At 42.0% G+C, this 24,112-nt stretch overlaps 1 protein-coding gene across 1 annotated transcript in view; it reads right to left on the reverse strand.

Annotated features, from left to right (window-relative positions):
- The window catches only part of LPAR3 (lysophosphatidic acid receptor 3), a 47,201-nt gene that overhangs the window by 18,641 nt on the left and 4,448 nt on the right, over nucleotides 1-24,112 (reverse strand). The window lies entirely within an intron of this gene.

Raw genomic sequence — 24,112 nt, forward strand, 5'->3', positions numbered from 1 at the left:
TGCATTGGACTTGTTCTGATGGGCTTCCAACCCCTCCCCCCTTACTTGGAGTGTGATTCTGTGCTAGACATCAGTCCTGATAAGTTGACATTGCCACAATGGCACTGGATTCTGCTGAGCATTCTATACATTGCACTGATTCTGCCGGTCTTGCAAAAATGCCCCACCACCACCACCACCTTCAGTTTCTACCGCAGATATTTTCTGGCTTGACTTTAGTCCTGCTGGGTTTAGTCCTGATGGAGCACCTTCTTTGGGGGACATAATTTGGACCCCATAAATGCAATTCTCACCAAATCTGGACAACAATTAGAGGAAAGTCAGCCAGAGACCCTCTGTGTGTTTGGTGCCTCTAGCATGCCAGAAAGCCATTCTACCATGTCATGAACTTCATGAACCAAACCAGTTCATTTCATTCCTAAAAGTTTGTGACAGTTCATGGTTCACAAACCGGGCACACCACGAACCAAACTTGAATTTTTCCAGTTGGTGCCCATCCCTATTGAGAAGCACTGACCTACCTGACTCTCAAAGCTCCAGTGCCAATATATAGTTAAAAAGCTCAATACACATCTGTGGTTTTATGAAACAGCAGTCATTCATAAAATGACAAAATAGGAGCGGGGAATCCTGCCAAGAAGAATGACTTCTGTTCACGCTGCTTTTCTACAGAAAACACAGAATTTTACAGGAAGCATATATAACTCCTAAATGCACTAAAAAATTTTAAACCATTAAAACATGATGGTCACAGAGATGTGGAAGGTGACAAAGTCTTAAAACCAGCTTGTGATCTATTTATGAGACACACATCTCATGTATGCTTAAATTTAACATAATTTGCAAGAAGCAGAATAATTATCTTTGTTAAATTACTAGCATTACTGATGCACAAATGTCAGTTATGCAAATGTCCTTGGCAGTCACTAATATCTACAAACTATAGGCTAATTTGAGCATGGCTACTGTCTTCTTCTATCCCTTCCAGAATGACAAAGAACCTTATAGTCAATAATATATAGACTGATATAATTTCAAGAAAACCCCATGGAATTCCTCCCATCAACTCTTGTCATTCCACCCCTAAGAGATGGGAAATCTGCTTTGATCTATTCATAAGCCTTTTTGAGTCCTTAATCTTTGGAATGAGAGTAAAAAATCACATTCCCTATTGGCCTTCCAAACAGTGATACTTTAAATGGCTTTTTATGGAACTGAATATTCAGTGCTGGAATACTAGGGGACCGATCTGGTGTTTGTTGTATCTTTGAGCTCTTTTAAATAGTTCTAAGCATTTTCATGGTCTTATAGCTATGTTCCATATGTCTATTGGGGATCTGTTTTCTATAAGACACCTTGAGGCCTTTATGGAAGGAAAAAGGTGGGAGGTAAACACTTTAACAAATATGCTGACAATATATTCTTATCCAAATCTCTTGGTCATGTAAGAGACGTTCTGAATGCTGGCTGCTGTGGTTAACTGGCTAAAAGTGAACAAACTGAAATTAAATTCTGAAAAGACAGAAGTAATGATGGTTGGGAAGGTGCAGGTTCGAAAGACACTGCTCTGCCCACTTTTGATAGAGCTCCCCTGACCCTCGCTGGCTCAGTTAAAAGGGGTTATATTGGATCCAGCTTTATTACTAGAGAAACATGCTAATGCAGCTGCAAAAAACGTTTTCCACCAATTCAGCCTAGCCTGTAAGATGGCCCCTTACTTTGATACAGTTAATCTAGTTACCTGGATCTGTGCCCCAATAACATCAAGACTAGACTACTGTAATGCACTGCACATTAGTCTCCCTTCAAAGTTAGTTCAGAAACTCCAACTGGTGCAGAATGCAGAGCATGCATATAACTTCTATCCTGCAGACATTTCATTGGCTGCCCATTTGCTGCTGGACTCAATTTAAGGTGTTGGCTATCACATACAAAGCCCCTCTTGGCCCTGGTCTCTTTTTTCTGTGGGAATGCCTCTACTCCCATGCTTCACCACATCAGCTTCACTAGTATCAGCAGGGTCTTCTGTGAGTGCCAACCTGCAAACAGGCAAAATCAACAACTACCCATACGCTGGAGTTACCATATTTTGACAAGCAAAAAAAAGGTCATAGTTCCTGACCGACTATTTCAAACAAGTAATCACTATGACAAATCTCATTTTAAATACCTCTACTATTTAAGCTATGATAATTGCTACTAACTGGGAATGCTGAAGCTGAAGCTCAAATACTTTGGCTACCAAATGAGAAGGGAGCACTCACTGGAGAAGACCCTGATGCTGGGAAAGCAGAAGGCAAAAGAAGAAGGGGACGGCAAAAGATGAAATGGCTGAACAGAGTTACTGATGTAACTAACATAAACTTGAGCGGACTTTGGAGGATGGTGGAAGACAGGAGAGCCTGGCGTGACTTTGTCCATGGGGTCGCAAAGAGTCGGACTCAATTGTGTGACTGAACAACAACAAAAGGAATACTGCTAACTTTCTAACCCCCAAAGAGGATATTTTCATCAGTTTTTTTTAAAGAGCCCAAAAGAAGATGGACACACAAAAAAGAGGGCACATCCTCTAAAAAGAGGACATCTGGTAACCCTACTGTACACATGCTTTCTCCATTGTGCTGCCTATCTTATGGAACAGCCTGCCCAAAGAGGTCAGGAATGCTCTCACTCTCCTGCATTTCTGCAAGCTATGCAAAACTGATTTATTCAAGAAGGTAAAAGGATTCACAAACTTACTTGTATAAATTATTAGGAGTACTGTGATCTGTACCACTATGTATAGCTTATTGTAAGTAGCATCCTAGTATTATGTAATTGTTGCACAACTTAATGTGTTGTGTTAAAACTTATGCTAAGCTTCAATTCATTCTTATTGCTTCTAGTTCTACAATACTAAAGCTCTGTTTATTGAATGTCCCATTTTGTTGATTGTGTTGACTCATTATGTGTAATACACCTTGAGACCCTGTGAGAAAGGTAGACTATAAATAATGTAAATAAATGACTAAAATAAAAATAAGCTGCTGTGCTTTTTTGTGTGCATAGCCACTAATAATATTTATTGATTTATTTTTAAAACAAATATCCACTTTTCTCCTGACCCTCTCAGGACCCAAGTGATCAAATAATAAACATTAAAATAGCAGTGTAACTGAATCAAAATTTAAATGTAAAGTTATTGCTAAACTAGAAGCATGTTGCTAAACTAGAAAACATTATCTTCAATTAAGGTAGGTCATAACTTCTAAAAACAATCTCATAGTTGACACAGATGTTATAACCCAGGCCTTTTCTCAGCCCTACACCAAACCCCACCTGTAAGCCACTAAACTTGCTATATTCATTTCTAGTTACTATGGCTGCACGAACAGTATGCCTGTTGCTCATTCACTACCAGTCAAGTTCTGTCCTCTACTTGTTCTTTCAATGCTACACTGGCAAACACAAGACAACGAACATTTCCTGTTAGCAAGGATAACAGAGTGTACATTAAAGACTAAAAACACATACAAGGCAGTCAATAGTTTAAGTAAGGGTATACCAATGCAGAGGAAGAGAAAGCCAGGAAGGAATGCATCCCTAGTAGGGGTGCCAATCCCCAGTTGGGAGAAACAGGAAAACACTGTGTAATATTAATCTGAATTAACACATTTACATTCAACAATTGTATTTACATTTCATAGACCACTTATGCTACTATGCATTCTACAACAATAATCTCTATCACATACACCACATTCAATGATTAATAAACTTAATTTCATAAATCACAGTCCTCTATCAGTGTAATAGTGCATTCTTCTTAAAGGCATAGTCCTTAAATCGTTGACGCAAAAGCATCACTCCAGTCATCAACCCACTTACTCCTGATTGTAGATAGCAGACACGCTGTCTTCCTTTTGAAATATATTGACCAATTTCGCACCACACTTGTTCTGGGGTGGAGAGCCCTTTTACTACCACGGCTTTGCTCCATTTAAGCTGCGAATTGGCACGCTGCTATTTCGCAGCAAGCAGGATAAGCTGACAAGTGGTTTCCGCTTGCTGTGGAATAGCAATGCGCCAAATTGCAGCTCTGGGGCAACTTGTGTGAAAACGGAGCAAAGCCCCGGTAGCAAAAGGGCTCTCCACCCCGAAACAAGCATAGTGCAAAATCAGTAGCAAAGTGATGAAACCAGAGAATCGCTACTCTTCTCTACCAGCAGTATACAGCTTCATAGGCAGGAATTTATGGCAACATGCTCCCTAGTTCTAGTGCATGTTTTCATTGTGAAATCTTCCTCTGGCTGCAACTTAAATGGAAACTGTGCTCCAGGCTACAGCGCATGTTACAAGAGTCGATGTATTCCAAATGGTCACCATGTGAAAGCACCCACTCTCTCAGCATAGGGTTGCTATTGTAAGGATAAAATTGAGAAGGGTATGATGTTGCAGGCCATTTTTCGTTTCAATTGTACGGTATAAAGTGTCAAGCATCGGTATTTCGAATAACCAAGCAATTGTTTAATACAAAGACTCGTTTTATTGATAATCCGGTACTTGCTCCAAGGTGTGATACCTTGGAAGTGATACAATATTTCACACGGCATAGATTCTTAAAGGCTACTTCAAAGGCATTGGAAAAGATAGCTTCAAAACATAACATGCAGATGTGATTGCAACAATGGTTCAAAGGGTACTATCAACTACCATTATGTTACTACAACTTCTCCCGGTTCCCAGACATTCCTGTCTTTCTGATAAGATGTATGGATGGCAACTGGTCGGGGGAGGCGCCTTGCTTCCAGCATCAAGGTTACTTGCATATTCTAAATTCTCTATCAAGAGGTGAGAAAGGAAGGAAAGAAAAGGGGGGGAGAGAAGGAAGCTTTGAAATGCAACTATGAGAGAGAAGAATTTAGGGGCAGAGAGGAAATGGCTTCTATTACATACATTGATTTAAAACCCAGAAATAAATAAATAAAATTGCCTGTCTTCTGTCTGTAATGTCGGTTTGTCTAAGAGAAATGACTGGACCAAGATCACTCAGTAAGTTTCATGGCAAGTGGATATTTGGACCCAGGTGTCCCCAGTCCTAGTCCAATACTGTAGCCACTGCACCACACAAGCCTTCCCCATCTGCATGATTTGGCAAATTGTGTTTTTTTGGGGAAGAGGAAGTAATCCAAGCATGAGGAAAGGGAATGAGTCTATAAGCCTACATTTCAGGCACCAACAGCCAAACCACAGGCTGGTCATTGTGTGAACTAGCATTCTGTGTGCAGACAGAAGCCATTCGTGACAACTGGTGTACCATAGCAGCTGTAAGCAGAGTTAAGCAAACCACTTTCTGAGCTTCATCCCTGCTCCCCTGCAGTATGGAAAATAATAATATTGATCTACAGCACAATGCTGTTTTAAGTTCCACTTGAAGGCACTATGCAAATACTAAGTATTATTACAATACCAAAAGTGTTCTAAGGCAATACAGAACACTGTTAATGTATCCTGCATGCAAATGTTCTGTTTTTAAAAGTCCTGGCATATTGACAGGACATTAAGGGAAAGAAAACCATTGCTATTAGTTCTGCTTCCAAACTTTCTATAATATTTTAAAGTTAATATGTTAAAAACATCATTAATGTGTCTAGTATCTGAGCTTTACCATGGATTGGGAGCAGATCATCTACTAAACGCACATTACAATTTTATGTTAATGCTTCAACAAGAACTCATGTCATTGTCCACAAACAAACACATCAAGAAATTTGTAAAAATTAGCTTTGTTTAAAAACAAAGCTGGGGGAGAAAATAGGTCCCTGATTTAAGGGACATAAGAATTCAACTACAAACTAGCTCTATGTGTGTCTAGAGAGAGCTGATATTACTGCAAAGTTGTTTTTTTCAGAGCATAATCAGTTGAGCCTCTGGGACAATGTTTTAATGTGCTTCATTACAGCTTGAGAGTCTTTTCCCTCTAGTGTATGCATTTACAGCATTCATATCCCTCCCTTCTGCTTCTCAGGGGGGTAGAAGGCTAAAGTATAATTAAACTTTCATCCTTCTGTTCTTTAGGTTGCAAAAAATTTACAATTGGATGAAGTTATTTGATTGAGTGACGACTGTAGAAGAACAAGGTTTGAGTCCAGTGGCACCTTTAAGACCAACACATTTCAATTCTGGACATAAGATTATACCAAGAATGTGCCACTGGACTCAAACTTTGTTCTATTGCTTCAGACCAACATAGCTACCAATCTGAATCTATCAGGACTGTAGTGTCCACAGTACTCTTGGAAAGGAGGTATCTGAAAGTAATTAATTAATTTTCATATTTATATAGAATAGCCAGGAGTTCCTAAGATTGTCTGGCAGCTGCAAGTTCCAGCTATTAGCATTATGCCAATGGTGAGCTAGACTTCTTTTTAGGGACTGAGAGAGCCCTGAAAGAACTGTGATTGGCCCAAGGTCAGCCAGCTGGCTTCATGTGAAGGAGTGGGAATTAACCCTGGCTCTCCAGATTAGAGACCACCGCTCTTAACGACTACATCAAACTGGCTCTCTCTGGAACTTGTGATAGCCGGATGAAGAAGCGTAGTACTGCTTGCTTCTAGTTTTCCAACACTACCATCTATTAGTTTTATCCAGCTGTTCAAATTACCACATGGTCCTGCCATGCAAAGATTAATTTGAGTCAGCAAAAGACTCTTTAAGCATGGCATAAATTCCTCTCTTGGCTTTTCTACTGCAATTGAGTGCAAAATACACTCTCAGCTTTGGTAAGCACCTTAATGTACATGCAGCGGAGTGTGTCTTTTAGTATCAGGTGAAATTCAGCAAAATAGAACTAGAGCAATTATTGGCCCAAAATTATTTTCTGTACTCTGGCTAATCTCATAAATCACACCTAGCTAGGTCCTGCCCACGTATCTCAACTCATTGTTAGCCACTGTCAAAAGAACATGCTGCCTGTTCTAAACAGACACAGTGTACTTGTTTTCACCCTTGGCTCCAGATTCTAACAAATGTTCACTAGAATTCCCATCCAAGGATCCTTTTTTTTCCCAAAACACATTCCCCCCCCCCCCATGGTAAAATGTGCAGTTTTGAAATGAGGTAGCTACAATCAATTAGAACCCCTAAATTCTTCAGCCTTATGTAAAGTTGGTTGTCACTTTTTAAAAATCAGTGGATTACAAGAATGAACCTTCAGAATTTGCTGGAGAGTATCTAATTCCCCCCCTCCCACAATTTCCTCTTTCTCTTTTATTAAAGTCCCCACTAGCCTCACACCTTGTCCTTTTCCTTCGCTCCTTCCCACCCAACAGCCAATCTACATTTATCTGCCCTCTGTCTTCAGCCCCCCACCCCCAGCAGTCTCTGACTTGCAACACTATGGCCCAATTGCATGGTGCCAGCTGTTGAGCCAAGACCACTTGCATGGTAGAGAACCCTCAAGGACATGGTGGGTGCATCACTTTCATTTATTTCATTAATACCCTGCCTTTTTCCACAGTGGGAGAAACCAGCTTACATCATTATCCTCTCCACTTTTTATCCTCACAAGAACCTTGTAAAATAGGTTAGGCTGAAAGTATGTAACTGGCCCAACATCACCTAGTGAGCTTCCATGGCAGATTAGTTGAACAGCAACAAGCAGCCAGGCTTAGGTGCCAGACCTGGCCCAATGAGTTCTCCCTCAAAAGCCAAAACAGTCCTGGAAAGGGCTTTCCCCCCAACTGCAAGAAACTGAGACTAGAATGCTGTCCTTACCTAGCGATGGCCACCAAGGGTTTCCATTTCTTAAAGCAACAAACACTCCTTTTATCATCCCCCCCTTTTAGTTTTAGATTTCCGATGTTTCTGCAAACCTGGGGCATCTTCCAGGTATGTAGAAATATTCCCCCCTCCAATTCATAGCTCCAATCACTGTATTTAAGAATCCTCTGAATTGGCTGACTTGGCTATTAGAAAATACAGGTGGGGCCTCTCAAGGCACTTGTGAGAAGGGTACATCCCACATTTGCTTCCTTCTCTCTCTCCATTCTCTAACCATTTCCTACCCTTTCTTTCTACCCTCCCTTTCCTTGATAATCCTACCCCCTTCTTCTCCCCCCTTCTCCAACAATCTACCCCCCTCTTTCCTCCTTCCCTTCTCTTTCAATATCCCTACATCTCTCCCTCCCTTACCTTGACCTCTGCTTCAGCTGCACTTGCTTAGAGAGCTGCTATACTGGCTACAGGATCTCTGGCAGCCAGCAAAGCCCCCATGAGCTGACAAGGCTCTCAAAAGATGATGCATCAGCTGCCTAGGTGAGTCGTTTGCACATGTTCATATGATCTTGTTGTTGGGGTGGGGTGTAATTTTTTTATAAGTTCTAAGACTTTGCTGCAACCTAGGGGGTCCCCACGTTCGGAGAAAAAATTCCTTTCTGGCAGTGTGGGTCCAATCTGCTGTTTTAGAAATCTGCAGATCAGCCCATACAGATGATGAAGATAGCTTTAAGTGGATCACAAGAGAGCAAATGAGGCATAAGAGAGGCATACAGGAGCAAAAAACAATTTTAAAAAAATAAGTCCTAACTTTAAATCTATGCTGATTGACAGTTATGGAGCAGGAAACAGATCTTGGGGATGTGGTGGATAGCTCAGCATAAGTGTTGACCTAGGGCTAAAATAGAGATGAAGATCTTGGGTTGTCCATAAGACATGCATCATTTTTTAAATGGAGAAAAGATCCATAAACAGACACTGGTCATGATGCTGAATGAATCCCACATGTTCAAAGACAGAATACCTCTGAATAACAATTCTGGGGAGAAACAAAAGGGGAAGGCTTTGGCCTCTGTTATCTTGTGGTGGATCTTCCAGTGCATCTGGTTGGCCACTGTGAGAAACAAAGCACTGGATTTAAATGGATCATCCGTCTAATCCGGCAGGACTCTTTTTACTTTCACTCCATACTGCTCATGACAGGTGATTCCTCCCACCCACCCACATTATTCCAAATGTCCTTTCCTGACTTGTACTATCTACTACATGGAGTAAAGTGGAGCATTTACACACATTGCTCTGGCAGGCAATACTAGGAAAACAAGAAGCACTTCATTAAAACCATACTTCTTATGGTAAAAGGGTGTCAAACATGCAACCCAGGGGCTGAATCAGGCCACCAAGCAACTGGCTGTCATCTGCTTCCTTCTCCCTATCTCTTGCTTCTTCTGCATCACACGTTGCTTTGCCAGGCTTGCTCAATCACACAGGAGCTACAGAGCAAAGCCTCTACTTTCTCCATTGGCTGAGGAAGGGGGAGAGCTTGCTTCACCAGTCTCTCTCAATTGCACAACAGAGCTACTGAGATAAGCCTTTCTTCCTTCTATTGGCTGAGACTCCTCCTCATCCACTGGGGAGGGAGGGAAACATCCAGAGCTTCCTTTGCCCAGTTCCCTTGACCCCATGGGAGAGATACAAAGAAAGCACTTTTTTTAAAAAAAAAAAAAGCATCTCTGTGTCCTTTATAAAGTTTGTATCTCTACTTCCTGGCATTACATTTTATGACACACGTGGCCCAGCCCAACAAGATCTCATTTATGTCAGATCCGGCCCTCATAACAAATGAGTTCAACATCCCCGGTTTAGAGCTTATGCTGCAGTTTTGATGCATTGCTAATTGTTCAATGCCAGTTCAATGCCCATATACAGGAACAGCACTAAAAATAGGGATCACTTACTAGATTGTGCTGTTTGTGGGTTATCACTATGTTCTCTGATACAGACTGCCAATCCGTTTATAAAGGCATTTGTGAAAACTCTTTGTTTCCATTTTGTTTTCCTCAAGTGCTGACTTATGGCAATTTATTTAGCTTCTAACACCCTGGCAGTGTTATCTTTTCAGCATTACTACCATACCGGGAAAGGAAAAGGAGGAAGTACCTTCTCTCCACTTTGCCATTTCTTTCATAAATACACACACATAGGTTTGTAGTTCCTGTAAATACGTTTAACTAGTAGCAATGCTTTCTCTCACTGTAAGCCTCCTGCATTCCAGGATGGCTGCTTGCACCACAGAAAAACACTACTGTGTCCATAGGAAGAAATTTTATGCATGGTGCAAGAGTGCACTGAGACGCTGATGATATCATGGGTGAAACTGGTGATATCGTACTGAATTCCTGTACAAACAGCAGTACATAATAGCAGTATCATGGTACCTGCAAGTACTCACAATCACATGTCTTTGAACAACTGGCCTATTTACCGGGTCCAAAAAAAAAGAAAGAAAATTAACTGCACTAAATGTAGTTGAGTGTTTAGTGCCAATTACAGCCTCTCCTCTCTAATTTCCAGTGTATTGACTGCTGCAACCAAGGATGCATAAAAGTCCTAGAAGCAGCTATGTATCTCCAATATGGCAAACAACCATACATGCTTTTGACCATGCTATAAGTTGTTTGTTGTTTGAATTGGTGCACCTACATTTTCTCAGGAGTGGTTGCTGGGCATAAGAAAGTGCAGCAGGATTTTAAAAGGTGTTGGGAAAGCTTTAGGGCAGGGGAGAGAGAAAGTGATTACTGAACTGGCAGATTCCTAATTTACACCAACCTGAAATCATTTCCTTCAACCTAGATATTACCCCTAATATTAGATAGCTAGATGTGGGTGGTTACTGTATATGAAGGAGAAAGCACTCTGCACATGCACAGTGTGTTTGCAGTTTCAGCATTCAGAGAATTGATTACAAGCATAGACAGCTTCAAGAGGGGATGAGATAAACATACGGAGCAGAGGTCCACCAGTGGCTATTAGCTGCAATGTATCATGGAACACTATGTCTGGTCTTGCACCGCTACCAGTGGAGGGACATTTCACAGAAAAACTGATAAAATGAAGGAGAAAGTTTTGACTGTTTCACCAACATCCTTTGACTTGTTTTTTTTTTAACTAAAAGTTGTTCCCGCATCAGCTATAAAGTGCACAACTCTCCTTTGAAGAAAAAGCCCTCCCATCTTCTTCCAATGGTCAAGCCAGTGGCTACGGAAAAGGGGCAAATGGGTGCTATTTCCCCAGCCAGCTTCACAGCAACTAGGAAGGAGGAATAATATATGCTGGGGTGGGGAAGAACTTCAAAAGAGCACTGTGCAGGTCAGCCATCTTTTCCTTGCACTTGGCTCCCTGGGTTTTGCTTCCCAATGCCAGCAGGGCTTGCTAGGCTCAAGTTCTTGGCTAATCCATTGTTGCCCTTGGTCTCCTGAGGAGGCAGCTCACTCTCCAGCTTTTAAAATGAAATCTTTTTATGTTCATTGTGTGCCAGTTAGAGAATGCAGAATTGATGCAGAACAGGGCTGGCATTAACAACCGAAGAGATGCTGTTTCTAATGTTATGCTAATGCTCGAGTATGTGGTGTCTTGGGAGAAGGAGCACTTGCCTATTCCAGGTAGAGTAGCCAATCCCCAGTGGGGCCTGGAGATCGCCTGGAATCACAACTGAACTCCAAACTACAGAGATCTGTCCCCCCGGAGTGATTTGGAGAGTTGGGGCTATATTATTACATCCTACTAAGGTCCCTCCCCTCACCAAACTCTACCCTCCTAAGGCTTCACCCCAGGTCTCCAGGAATTTCCTAGCCTGGGTCTGGCAACCCTAATTTCAAGTCACTTCTGGCATACCCAGTTGTGTACAGCAATGCTTAACCAGGAGCATGTGGGTTGCCTAACTCCCCTGACAGAAAATAAGTTTCCCCAAAGGCAGCTCTACTTTTTACCCATTCATGCCCTTGGAGAGGGTCTAACACATGCAGGTGACAGATACGGACATTGCATTTCAAAAATAGTTTTAGACAGGAACATAGGACTATATGGAGCATTCCCCCAGCTTGTGAGGTGGGAAGCCAGTATTAGTCTCCATATCTACCTTGGAGCAGTAGAAAGCACTTACACTTTCACTGCTCATTTTAAAAAAGCAGGGATATGATTGCACCAAGAAATCATGAGGTAATTCTAAGTAAACAAGCACCAGCACGAAGGTGAAGGAGCAAAGAATGTTGAGAAACGACATGCACACATGGCACATAAAGACAAATACTTTGGTAGGGATTTAATTATGTTCTTGTTAAATTAATCTGGGCATCTCTATACTTGACCATGAACCATTAACTCTTCACTCAGTGTAACAATACGATGTGCAATCCAAGCTGTAGTGAAAAAGGTTTGCAACTAGATCTCTCTTGCTGAGTGCCAGTTTACAAAAATAATAGCCTGGTTTTTGGCATCAGAACATCCAGACTTAGTCAAGAATGTCTCAAGGGACAGAGGAACGTAACTGCTCTGTGCATTGGACTGAGAAAGATTTCTATATCTCTTGTGAAAAGAGAAGAGTCAAGACATTTTTGGGTTCCCTGGCTTTCATGCAATATTTCTTACATTTTCAAAGAACTAAGTCTTTGCTGGATGGACCAACTAATTTTTAAAAGTTATGATAAAAATCAGTGATTAATCATTAATCATCATGGGAATTAGAAGTTTCTGGTGCATCATTAAACAACACTGGCTTCACTATTTAATACTATTGGTCTGGAAAAAACTCAAGCAGTGCAAGTTCAGCTAGCTCTTTGGAAACTCTATGAAAAATGTACGAAAGCTGTGTTTGTGATATACTCTATCTCCAAATTCCAGCTACAAGCAAGCAAGTACATGTTTGTGGCTGCAGAAACAAGCATTTCACAACACCCAAACTCTGAACACAAGATGTTAGAAAACCAACATAAAGCATAAAGGAAAACAGGTATAGGTTGGATCCAACTATCCATCAGCAGAAGATGCTGACAGTTGTGGATCTTCCTTGCTTCCCCCTCCCCCAAGAGTCTCTTTTGACCCCAAGAAAGTTGATTCCTGGGGTCACTGGATAAGTGTGGACCAATAGCCACATGGGTCAGACAGTGGCAGTGAGGAGGAATGACATTGCCCTTCCTGCCTCTTCTGTCAGTGCAGCTCTTTGGACAGTAAGGAAGTGATTATACCACGTTCCCCACTATAGTTCTTCAGTTTGCATGTTCCCATGCTGGACCCAAAACCGTGTCCTAGGGTTGACTGTCCTAGATTCAAAACAAGCTGTTAGGCAGAGCTAGGCAGAGGGAAAAGTGAGGAAGACCCATTATCCTTGGGTGAGCAGATTTCTGAATCCAACTGCTGTTGTTAATCAATACTAATGTTAGGATCTTTTTCTATCCCCAGCACATACCTGCCTGTGGTGAGGTAAATGTTCTCCAACAGGAGTGTAGACTTTTCTATTTCATCGGGGGGGGGGCTAAACCTGGTCTAGATCCATACTTAATAATCTATATTAAAATATGAAATTATTTATATTTCAAAAAACATATGCCATCAACAATTAATCATGTGGTTTAAACCCCTCCCCCCCACTCTTCATAGTCTGAACCTCAGTCAAAGAAAGAAAGAGGACCCCATGAGGTGAAAGATGTCATGAACTCCTTTGCTGAGGCAATGTAAGCATTTCATTTATGTATGAAAGAAATACTTTCTCCTCCCCTCTCTTTTTCTCACAATTTAGGCTGTATGTAACTGGTCCAAGATCACATAGGGTGCTTCATGGATAAGTCGGAATTTGAACTATGGCCTCCCCAATCTTAGACCAACACTCTAATGAAGCTACACCATGCCAAAAATAGTGCTTTAGTCAAGCTTTGAGGTTGTGATGGTGTTCAAGAGAGAAGAAATTGCTTTTTCCTGTGGATTGGTGACACAGAACTCTGCATAGTTTTGGTACTCCTTTTCTACCTTGTATATCCAGTGGGTTCACTTTTGAAGGTTATTGGAATGAGACTTGTACCTGGGATTTCTCATGTGAACTGAATGTGAACTGTACATTTGAGGAGAACTGACCTTCCAGATTTCAGTGGGGCACAGCAAAAGTTTTGCTCAACAGAGGAAGAGCAATGGTGTTCCATATATTGTAATGAGTTTGTGAATGTTTCCGTATCAATTTATTCAGGCAGAGAAAGGGCTTTCTCTCAATATCTACTACCTGAGATCCTTTAACCAGCAATGCCAGCAACTGAACCTAGGATCTTCTGTAAAGCATATGTTCCACCACCGTCTGAAGAAGTGTGCTTTTAGCACAAGAAAGCTTACGTTCTGAATAAAACTTTGTTGGTCTTAAAGATGCCACTTGACTCCTGCTTTGTTCCACCGTTGAATCACAGACATCCCTCTTAAATATATACAACTGCCTTAAACCATTCAAGACCACTGGCTCCTCTAGGAGGAGCACTGGAAGCAGCTCTCTAGAGTATCAGGAAAAGGATTTTGTCAGCTGTGCTGAGTTTCTTTCAGCTGGAGACACGAGGGATTCATGCTGAGAACTTCTGCATGTGAACCATTTTCTTATTGAGCTGTAGGTCCTCTCACTCAGCTAGTACTTCAGATCTGAGGAGGATGTTATCTGGGCCTATTTCTTCAACCCACCTCCATTCTGCTGACTTAATTATTACCAGATCATTATCATAGTCAGACAGAAGGTATCTGGAATCAACTTCAGTTACACATTTCAAAGTTTTGTACACACTCTTAGCTCATCTGCTGGCCTTTCACAGCACAACTCAAACATGTTTTCTTAAAATGTAACTGCCATGTACATGAATATGTGTTCACTGTGTGGTCTTCTTTTCCTGGAGCAATTTCTCTGCATAATTCTTGGTCATGATGTCCTGCCTTTTAACATTTAGTAAATGCTTGAGTGCTATAGTCCAAACCAACCCCTGGTACAGAGTCTCTTTTAATGGCCACACTAGATGTGACAGCATCCAGAGTTGACCCATGGACCCATTTTAAAGTGATTTTAAAATGCCGTAAGGGCCCTGCAGCAGAGCGGGCTAAAGGGCAGTTCACACACACAGCCCACCTTTGCAAGTGCTGAAACAATTGTAGGAAAATCCTGATTGGATCTTTGTGGCATTTTTAAATGTCCACAGGTATGACCCATGTTTGGCCCTAAGACAAGCTAAAGCATGGACTCTCCAAACGATGCTGTCAGACAGATTATTTTGTATGCCATACATAGTTTGCTATGGAAAATCCTGTACAGATGTCTGTAAGAATATAGAAGACAAGGAAATGTTAAAATTTCACCCATTTCAGTTCCTTTCTTGACAGTTGGGAACCACCACAAAAAAAAATCAACAAAAGCAAGTCTCATAGACAATTTTATGACAAGTGAAGGGTATATAAGACAGGGGTGGCCAATGGTAGCTCTCCAGATGTTTTTGCCTACAACTCCCATCAGCCCCAGTCAGCATGGCTGGGGCTGATGGGAGTTGTAGGCAAAAAACATCTGGAGAGCTACCGTTGGCCACCCCTGATATAGGATATTTCACTCTGTAATCCTTTCCATCTTAAACAGTCTCTTCCATGCTAAAATCTGTTAAGGGTAGACACTAGTAAATCTCCAGTTACCAATAATTTAGAGTCTAGAGGTTTTTGTAATTTAAGATCTTCTGAAATTATGGTTTAGGAAGTCTATACATGGTATCTAGAACTAAAATTGGCAAAGGAAAGCTTTCATTTAAAGACTCCAAGAGAAGGGAGGCTGAAGGACAAGTTGGCAGCTGAGCCTGTAATACGGAAACAATCTCAGTATTTAAGTTAGCATGAAGCTTTTTTGCATCATTTTTAGACTTTTGGGCAAGCACAGGTTACTAACTATTCATGGCCATCCGCTGCCATCATCAGTACAGAATGCTTTCCTTCTTAACTTTTGAGGGGGTCTGGATGCAGAACTATCACAAGCCAGAATGAGTTACTGGACAAATTTTGGACTTGTAACTGATATATCGATCAGCTGATATTCAACCAGAGCCTCAGCATCCAGCATATAAAACCCAAATAGGATATTGTTTTTACATATAAAAACAGGTGAATGCAATGCAACACAAATGAACAGTAATGACTCCACTGCACCTGGTACCAAAAAAGAACAGAACTTTATTAGAATATAGGTGAGGCCTGATCTGGGCCCGGTTAGGCCATAACCAGACACAGCCAGCAACCAACAACACAAGTGAAATATGAAACTAAAGCAAAGGCTTTTCTACAATAAAGGAATTCAAAACTGCCCACTATACAACACCCCTCTTCTTCTAAGACTCAATTTACAATGTTAATCTATCTGGAAGTTTTCTTAGTCTCCCCAATCTCTGGGGCCCAGTCATTTCAGAGTTTGTTGTGATAGATCTTCACCCTCATTTCTCTGGGGCTCTTTCTCCCTAGTCAGTTTTGATATGTGGGATTCCTATAGGTCTGCTTCTGATTATTGATCATTATACCCTGTGATGGGATTATCCCCTTTTTCAGGTGTCTCTAGGACACTTTGATCTCCCTTGTGTTCTTCTCAACCTCGCCCTGCTACTGCCACCATTTCACCTGTGGGTAGAGTTGTCAATGAACAGGTGGGAGCTGGAGATCTCCTGGAATTACAGCTGATCTTCCAACTACATGGATTGCTTATTTTTAATTTATTCATTTAAGATACTTATTCCACTTCTCTTAGAGGGAAGGAGGACTGTATGGCATTATACCCACCAGAGGTCCCTCTCCTCCCTAAACCCCACCTTCCAGGCTCTACCCACAAATCTCCAGGTATTTCTGAACCTGGGGTTGGTAATCCTACTTTGATGGCATCCTATGCATGTGGTCCAGGTGTCTCTTAAGCATCTGTCCTGAAGACAGCTCTGCCTGAAAGGATACAGGCCCCGTTTGCCCCCTCACTCTCCCAGGCACCCATCATCTGGCTCCCTCAAAAGCAGATATCCAAACATGGTCTTTGGATTGAAGGACACACAAGCACTGTTAGAGGGGACCATCCATGATGCATAGCTGTTTGGCTCTGACACAAAAAATCCAAATGTGAGTTTAAAGATTGACCAAACATTAGTTTTGCTGGAGAACACCTAGCTCTTGCATAGGGTGTCACATGGTATTGCAGTAGAATTCTGAATGGTTGAGTCTCAAGAGGCACCTGGCCCCATGTGCTGCAGACCCATCTCTAGAGACTACACTGCCTGGTCTGCCAACTCATTGGAGAAGGGGTCACAGGAGCAGTGAGTATGTGTACAATTCCTTGTGTTCCACAAAATCCCAGAAAGTGACCCCTGTAAAGATTGAGGCATTGCCTGTGACTAAAATTTCAGGCAAACTGAAAGTGACAAAGATTTGTCTGAACTGTCCTACTTATGGGCTCAGCAGTGATTGAAGTTGTTATGCGTACCTCCAACCATTTTGAGTGGGTATCTACCATTATCATCAGCATTTTACCTCTGACCTGCAAAGTCAGCATGTGGTCAAAGCTAGGGTTTATCTGGCTATAGTTACAGAATTCTGCTAAATAACACAACTCCATGACAAAGTCAGAAATAGTGTCACTAGGTTCCTGCTGGCAACTGAAATTTAAGAGACTGGACCACTATTAAAAGCTTGTGTTTGTTGTACCACAGTGTACAATTCTTTCAAAGTTTCCTTACCTAATTTTTGAGGTGCCACCAGCTTTCTTAAGAGGGTATGCATCTTTTGCCTACCATCAAAGATACAGATTTTTGCTGGTCATCATCTTCAGTTTTGTTTGTTTTAAAGAAATGTTCCTCCTCTCAATATACTCTGACCACTCACTTACTCCATCAAATTCTGGCATGGCATGGTATGTTGCCATGGTCATTGTAGTTTTACTTTACCTGTGTTGGCAATATAATAACTCCATGGTACCCAGAACCAAAACAGAACCCAGTAGATGTTGTTTACCTAGACTTCCAGGAAGCCTTTGATAAAGGTCCTCATAAGGGCTCCTAAGTAAACTCAGCAGTCATGGGATAAGAGAACAAGTCTTCTTGTGGATTAAAAACTGGTTAATAGGAAACAGAGAGTGAATAAATGGGCAGTTTCACAGTGGAAGGTGGTAAGCAGTGGGATATTACAGGGTTCAGTAATAGGTCCAGTACTAGGTAACTTGTTCTTTAATGATTTAGAGTTGGGAGTAAGCAGTTTAATGGCTAAGTCTGCAGATGACATTAAGTTGTTCAGGATGATGAGAACCAGGGAGAACTGAGGTGCTCCAGAGGATCTGTTGAGGTTGGGTGAGTGGGTGTCAATGTGACAAATGAATTTCAATGTGGGCACATGCAAAGCTATGCATAATGGAGCCAAAAATCTAACTATAAATATAAATTGATGGCGTCCTAAGTGGTGGTAAATGACCAAGAGAGAGATCTTGAGGTCATGGTAGATAACTCACTGAAGAAGTTGACTCAGTGTGTAACTGCTATTAGAAAGCCAAATGCTATGCTGGGGATTATTAGGAAGGGGATTGAAAACAAATCAGCCAGCATCATAATGCCCCTGTATAAATATATGGTGCAGCCTCTTTTGGAATACTGTGTACAGTTCTGGTCACCACACCTAAAAAAATATATTATAGCATTAGAAAAGGTGCAGAAAAAAGAGCAACTAAAATGATTAAGGGAATGGAACACCTTCCCTATTAAGGGGAAGGAACACGTTCCCTACGTCTGGGACAGTGATGCTCTGTATTCTTGGTGCCTGTGGGCAACTGTGGAAGGGCTTTTGGAGTTCTGATCCCACTGGTGGACCTTCTAATGGCACCTGGGTTTTGACTACTGTGTGACACAGAGTTGTTGGATTGGATAGGCCATTGGTCTAATCCAGCACAGCTTCTTTTATGTTCTTTATTAGATAGAGTTGCTAGATCCTTCCTGGCAACCAGCAGGGGAAAGAGGGATTTACCAGGAGAAAGAAAAAAGGCCAAGCCATGTCACCAGCACCACATAGGAAGTGGTACCATCATGCCAGGGGCTTCCAGGCAATGCTATGGTATTTGGGCAAAAACTCTGTGGTAGACTTCTGGTATGTCACTTCTGGTGTGATGCTGGCAACATGGCCTAGGCCTACTGGTAAGTCCCCAGCCAGCCAGTTGATCAGCAGCTAGAGGGGCCCAATCTGGTAGCAAGGGACTGCACCAGGGGGTCTGGCAACTCAATTATTCAAATAGAGGCAAGGCTTGGTCTGAGCCCTGCTAGTCCATAGTCAGCCACAGGCAGCAAGCAGTATAACAGAAAAAAGTGAAACTAAGGCAAAAGTTTTATCCTTAAGGGGTCATGTTATAATAACTATACAGTACAACAATGGAATATCCACAAATCACACGAGCCCACAATATATTATGAACCACCATCCATTCCCTGGAAGCAGCTATGTTTCTAATTTTTAACAGCAGAAGCCATTTTTTGCCTGTAGCAAGAGCCAGAACCAGGAAGGATGCTCCAAATGCAGAAACAGGGTTTCCATGCATTTATTTTCTCCACTGGGAATACAAAAGGCTGCTGCAAGGGGAGAACTTAATATTCAGCTTCTGGGAATATACAGGAAACAACTTCCTTTCATCTTCTCCTTCGGCAGGGAGTGGGAAGTCATCCAGAAAGCAGTCACGCCTCTACTTGCTTGGATAGGGCTATTCAAATTTATTTTGTTGCATAACCTCTACTGGAGGGACCTCAGCTGACCCACTCCAGTAAATGTCCAAGCTCAGCTCTGTTCAGTCTTTTCATTCCTGATCTTCCCTTTTTTCCTTATTCTTTCTTTCTTTTTTGTGAGTCCTATCTCTTTCGATGATGTGATGGCGCTCTGCTTGTGGCCCTTGGACCACTAACCACTCGCTGTGTCTTTTTATTGTTTATTTAATTATTTGGGAGGGATGTGGATAACTTCTCCCCCACTGAAAAGAAAGAACCGTCAGGTAGGTCCAATGCTTCATTTCCCATGGCATGGCGAGAAAGCGGGTATCAGGCATTGATCTCAGCACAGGCCACTCTCACCAGCCCATCAATTGATTATTTATTTATTTATTTATTTATTTACATTTCTATCCCACCCTTCCCAATCTGGCTCAGGGTGGGTCACATCAAAGATAAACACATAATCAATTCTAAAACAACGAATTAAAACATAAAACCAAGCAGTTATAAGAACTGAGTTGCTGACTTGTTTGGTGCGTGTAGGGAAGGGTCAGACTATGCAGGCAAAAGAGGAATCTGAAGAGCAAATTGCTAAAGATGTAGGGCTGGATCTAAACTCCTGGAAATTGAGAGAATTCACAGAAGTACAGCTTCCTTGCACTCCTACTTTCCTCAGCAGCCTTCCCCCCCCCCCCCAAAAAAAGAACATAATTGCTGCAGACTAGAGTGATCAGTAGTTCCTCTGGAGGAAACAGCAGCTTCCGAAGGCAGATTCCACGACGTAAGAGCACCCACTGAGCTCCCTTCCCAAACTACACCTTTCTCAGACACCTTCCTCAGACCCACATCTCCAGGAATTTCCCATGCTGGAGATAGCAGCCCTAACACAGAACCCTCCTAGACAATGGAGCATGTAAGAAAAAGGAAAGGGGAATCAGACAAAATCACCCTCCACACTCTTCCTTTTTTGCTACTTGCAGAGCTTCCTCTCATCACTCAAGTGTGAATCCTGATTCTCCCTTTTATGGCTGCAGCTCCTTGTTCAGGAGACTCCCCTAGCCCTCAGCAGCAGCTTTTCAGGGTACTGGAGGTTGCTGTAGGAAGGGTATGGTGGGGAAAATCCATGCTGAGAAATTCCTTTCATTCATGGGTGTTTGAGTCCAGCTTGTAAAAACTAGGCATGTAATGTTCTTTAACTGGATCTACAGAAGACGACCAGCTAGAAGGACAGTGCCACTTCTAGATGATCACAAATATGGAGAGGGGCATAATTGATTATTTATATCAGGGCTTACTGTAGAGCATGTTGGAAAGATCCACCTGAGCTATTGCCTCCAGTGAAGGCATGTAAAGAATTCAGACAAACAGCAATATCAAGATTCAAGAAAATGTTTAAGAATCAGCTAACAAATTAACTGTTCTAAGCAGAGTCACTCTTTTCTAAAGCCACTGATTTCAATGGACTTAGAAGGATTTAACTTTGTTTAGGACTGTATTGTAGCCACTGGAGCCAGCAAGGTAAGTTATCACTAAAAATCAACCTCCCTATGTGAAAAGTGAAAATTAGCCAGTGAAACATTGATTTAAAGTTACCAATCCAAGAAGCAGCCAGGACATTACAGAGTTATCAATCTAACATTCATTCCCAACAAATTGATGTGGACAGCATGATCAAAGATTGGATTGTTAAATGTATAGTAAATCAGCATGACACCTACAAAGAAGTCTTTTAGAATTACTTGACAGCATCACCTAACATACAGTCACAGTGATTTGGTCAACTTTATGGGTAGGATCTAAACCTTATTTATCATCAGCAAGGGCACTTCTGCCAGCAGAGTCATGGGAAACAGTCGTTGTTGATTCCTATTTCCTACTACAGACTTGCACATAACATTGCTCGCAGGGGTCTACTGACCCCTTGACTGTGCGTACTGCAGGTCCTGGGACGAATGGCAAGAGAGAAAGGAAAATTCTGCTCACTGAACTTTGGATCCAACACAAGACCTTTTAAGAAGCTGAAGTCAAGAGAAGAGCAGCAAGGGAACTATGGTTGCAATGGCTCAGGATGGCACAATCCCAAGCAGGCAATAAAGACCTCCAGAAAGAACTCTCCAGAATAGATGAATGGGCAACCAAATGGCACATGAATGCTGGATAATGTATACCTCCCTACACTGTTGTGATCTCCGAAATAAACCGTAATGCCTGAAATACTTTTTAAACTGCTACTTAAGAATTAAATTGTGGAACTGGATTTATTTCTCATTTATCTTCTCCATAGAATCATAATAATAATAATACTTTTTATTTATATTCCGCCCTCCCCGCACAAGCAGGCTCAGGGCGGCTCAGAACATACAAATGCAATACAATAAAATCATACATAGCAGTCAAATCATCATAAATCAATTTACAGATTATATTAAAATTAACATTATGGTGCTATAATAGGTCTTTCATAAGTTCAATGGCAGAAAAAAACATATCCAGCGGCACTTTCTTAGCTCAGTATTAGGCGAAGGCTATTTTGAAGAGGTAGGTCTTACAGGCCCTGCAGAATTGGTCTATACATCGCAGGGCCCGTACCTCCTCCGGGAGTTGATTCCACAGCAGTGGAGCCGCAATGGAGAAGGCCCGGTCCCGGGTGGTCTTCAATCTGGCCTCCCTTGGCCCAGGGATATTCAGCTGGTTCTTTCCAGCTGACCTCAGCGCTCTCTGGGGCTCATATGGGGAGAGACGGTCCCTCAGGTAGGCAGGTCATAGAGTTGGAAGGGACCTCCAGGGTCATCTAGTCCAATCCCCTGCACAATGCAGGAAACTCATAAATACCTCTGCCCCCACACACCTCCAGTGACACCTGCTTGATGCCCAAAAGATGACAAAAACCCTCCAATATCCCTGTCCTCCCAGGGTATCACTGCAGGCAGTGAGCACTGCACGGTTTTACCTGCTGATCAGCTGATTGGTGGGGGGGGGAGGACGCTTTTAGATAGCCTGGGAGCCACACTTGACTGCCATTCTGGGTACTGAAACAGACCTGGGTTGGGGAAGGGAGGGAGGAGGAGGCTGAGGAGCAGGCAAACTAGCCGTTTGCCTAGAGGAGAAGGGGGAAGGTCGAATTCAGCGCCCTAGGCAACCGCACAGTTTACCTAGTGGGCGAGCCGCTCTGTTCCTACCTAAATGCAGAACTTTACATTTATCCCTGTTAAAATTCTTTTTATTTGTTTTAGTCCAGTTTTCCAGCCTATCAAGATCCTTCTGTATCCTGACTCTGTCTTCTGCTGTATTTGTGACCCCTCACAGTTTAGTATCATCTGCAAATTTAATAAGCATTCCCTTGATTCCTTCATCCAAATCATTTATGAAGTTGTTGAACAAAACAAGTAACAGGACAGATCCTTGAGGCACTCCACTTGTCACTCCTCTCCAAGAGGATGAAGAACCATTCATAAGCACCCTTTGGGTGCAATCATATGATTGCTTCCTAGGTTTAGCTCAGGAACCAGCAAAATGCACCAAATTAATGAAGCTGCCATGTATTAAGTCAGACTTACTGATCTACTATTGCCCACTCTGGCTGGCAGCAGCTCCTCAAGCAGAAGTCTTCCTCAGCACTATCATCAAAATGGCCTTTTACCTGGAGATGCGAAGGACAGAACCTGAGATCTTCAACATGCAAAGCGTATACTCTACTACAGAGCTACGGCCCTTTACTCCAATACCAGCTACAAGGATTTGTTTTTTAAAGTAGCAAGAGGGACACACTTTGCACACAACTCTAATACCCAAACCACCTCACAGAACTAAACACATACATACACATTATATTAAGACCATATTATGTTAAGAACATAAGAGAAGCAATGTTAGATCAGACCAATAGCCCATTCAGTCCAACACTCTGTGACCAAAATCCAGGTGTCATCAGAAGGTCCACCAGCAAGGCCAGAATTACAGAAGCCCTCTCACTGTGACCGCCCCAAGCACAAAGAATACAGAGCACCATGTATTGCATAGTGTTCCATCTGTACCTGTGGCTAATAACCATTGTGGACCTCTGCTCAATATGTTCATCCAGTCCCCTTTTGAAACTGTAAAGCTGTCTATGCTTGTAGCCACCACCACTTCCTGCAGCAGTGAATTCCATGTGTTAATTACTCTTTGGGTGAAGAAAACTTCCTTTTATCTAATGTTCTAAGCCTATCACTCATTCTTTCTCTACCTTCTCTATTCCATGCATAATTTTGTAAACCTCTATCATGTCACCCCTCAGTCATCATTTCTCCAAGCTAAAGAGCCCTAACCTTTTAAACCGTTTTTTTAATAGGGAAGAAGTTCCCTTAATCGTTTTAGTTGCCAATTTCCTTTCTAATGCTATAATATCTTTTGTGAGGTGTGATGGCCAGAACTGTATACAGTATTCCAAATGCAGCCACACCATAGATTTATACAGGGGCATTATGATACTGGCTGATTTGTTTTCAGTCTCCTTCCTAATAATCCCCAGTGTAGCATTTGCCTTTTAAATTGCAGTTGCGCACTGAGTCTACATGTTCATTAACTACCATGATTCCAAGATTTCTCAATCAATCTGT

Source organism: Heteronotia binoei, chromosome 2 (genome assembly GCF_032191835.1).
Source record: "Heteronotia binoei isolate CCM8104 ecotype False Entrance Well chromosome 2, APGP_CSIRO_Hbin_v1, whole genome shotgun sequence".
Taxonomy (NCBI): Eukaryota; Metazoa; Chordata; class Lepidosauria; order Squamata; family Gekkonidae; genus Heteronotia; species Heteronotia binoei.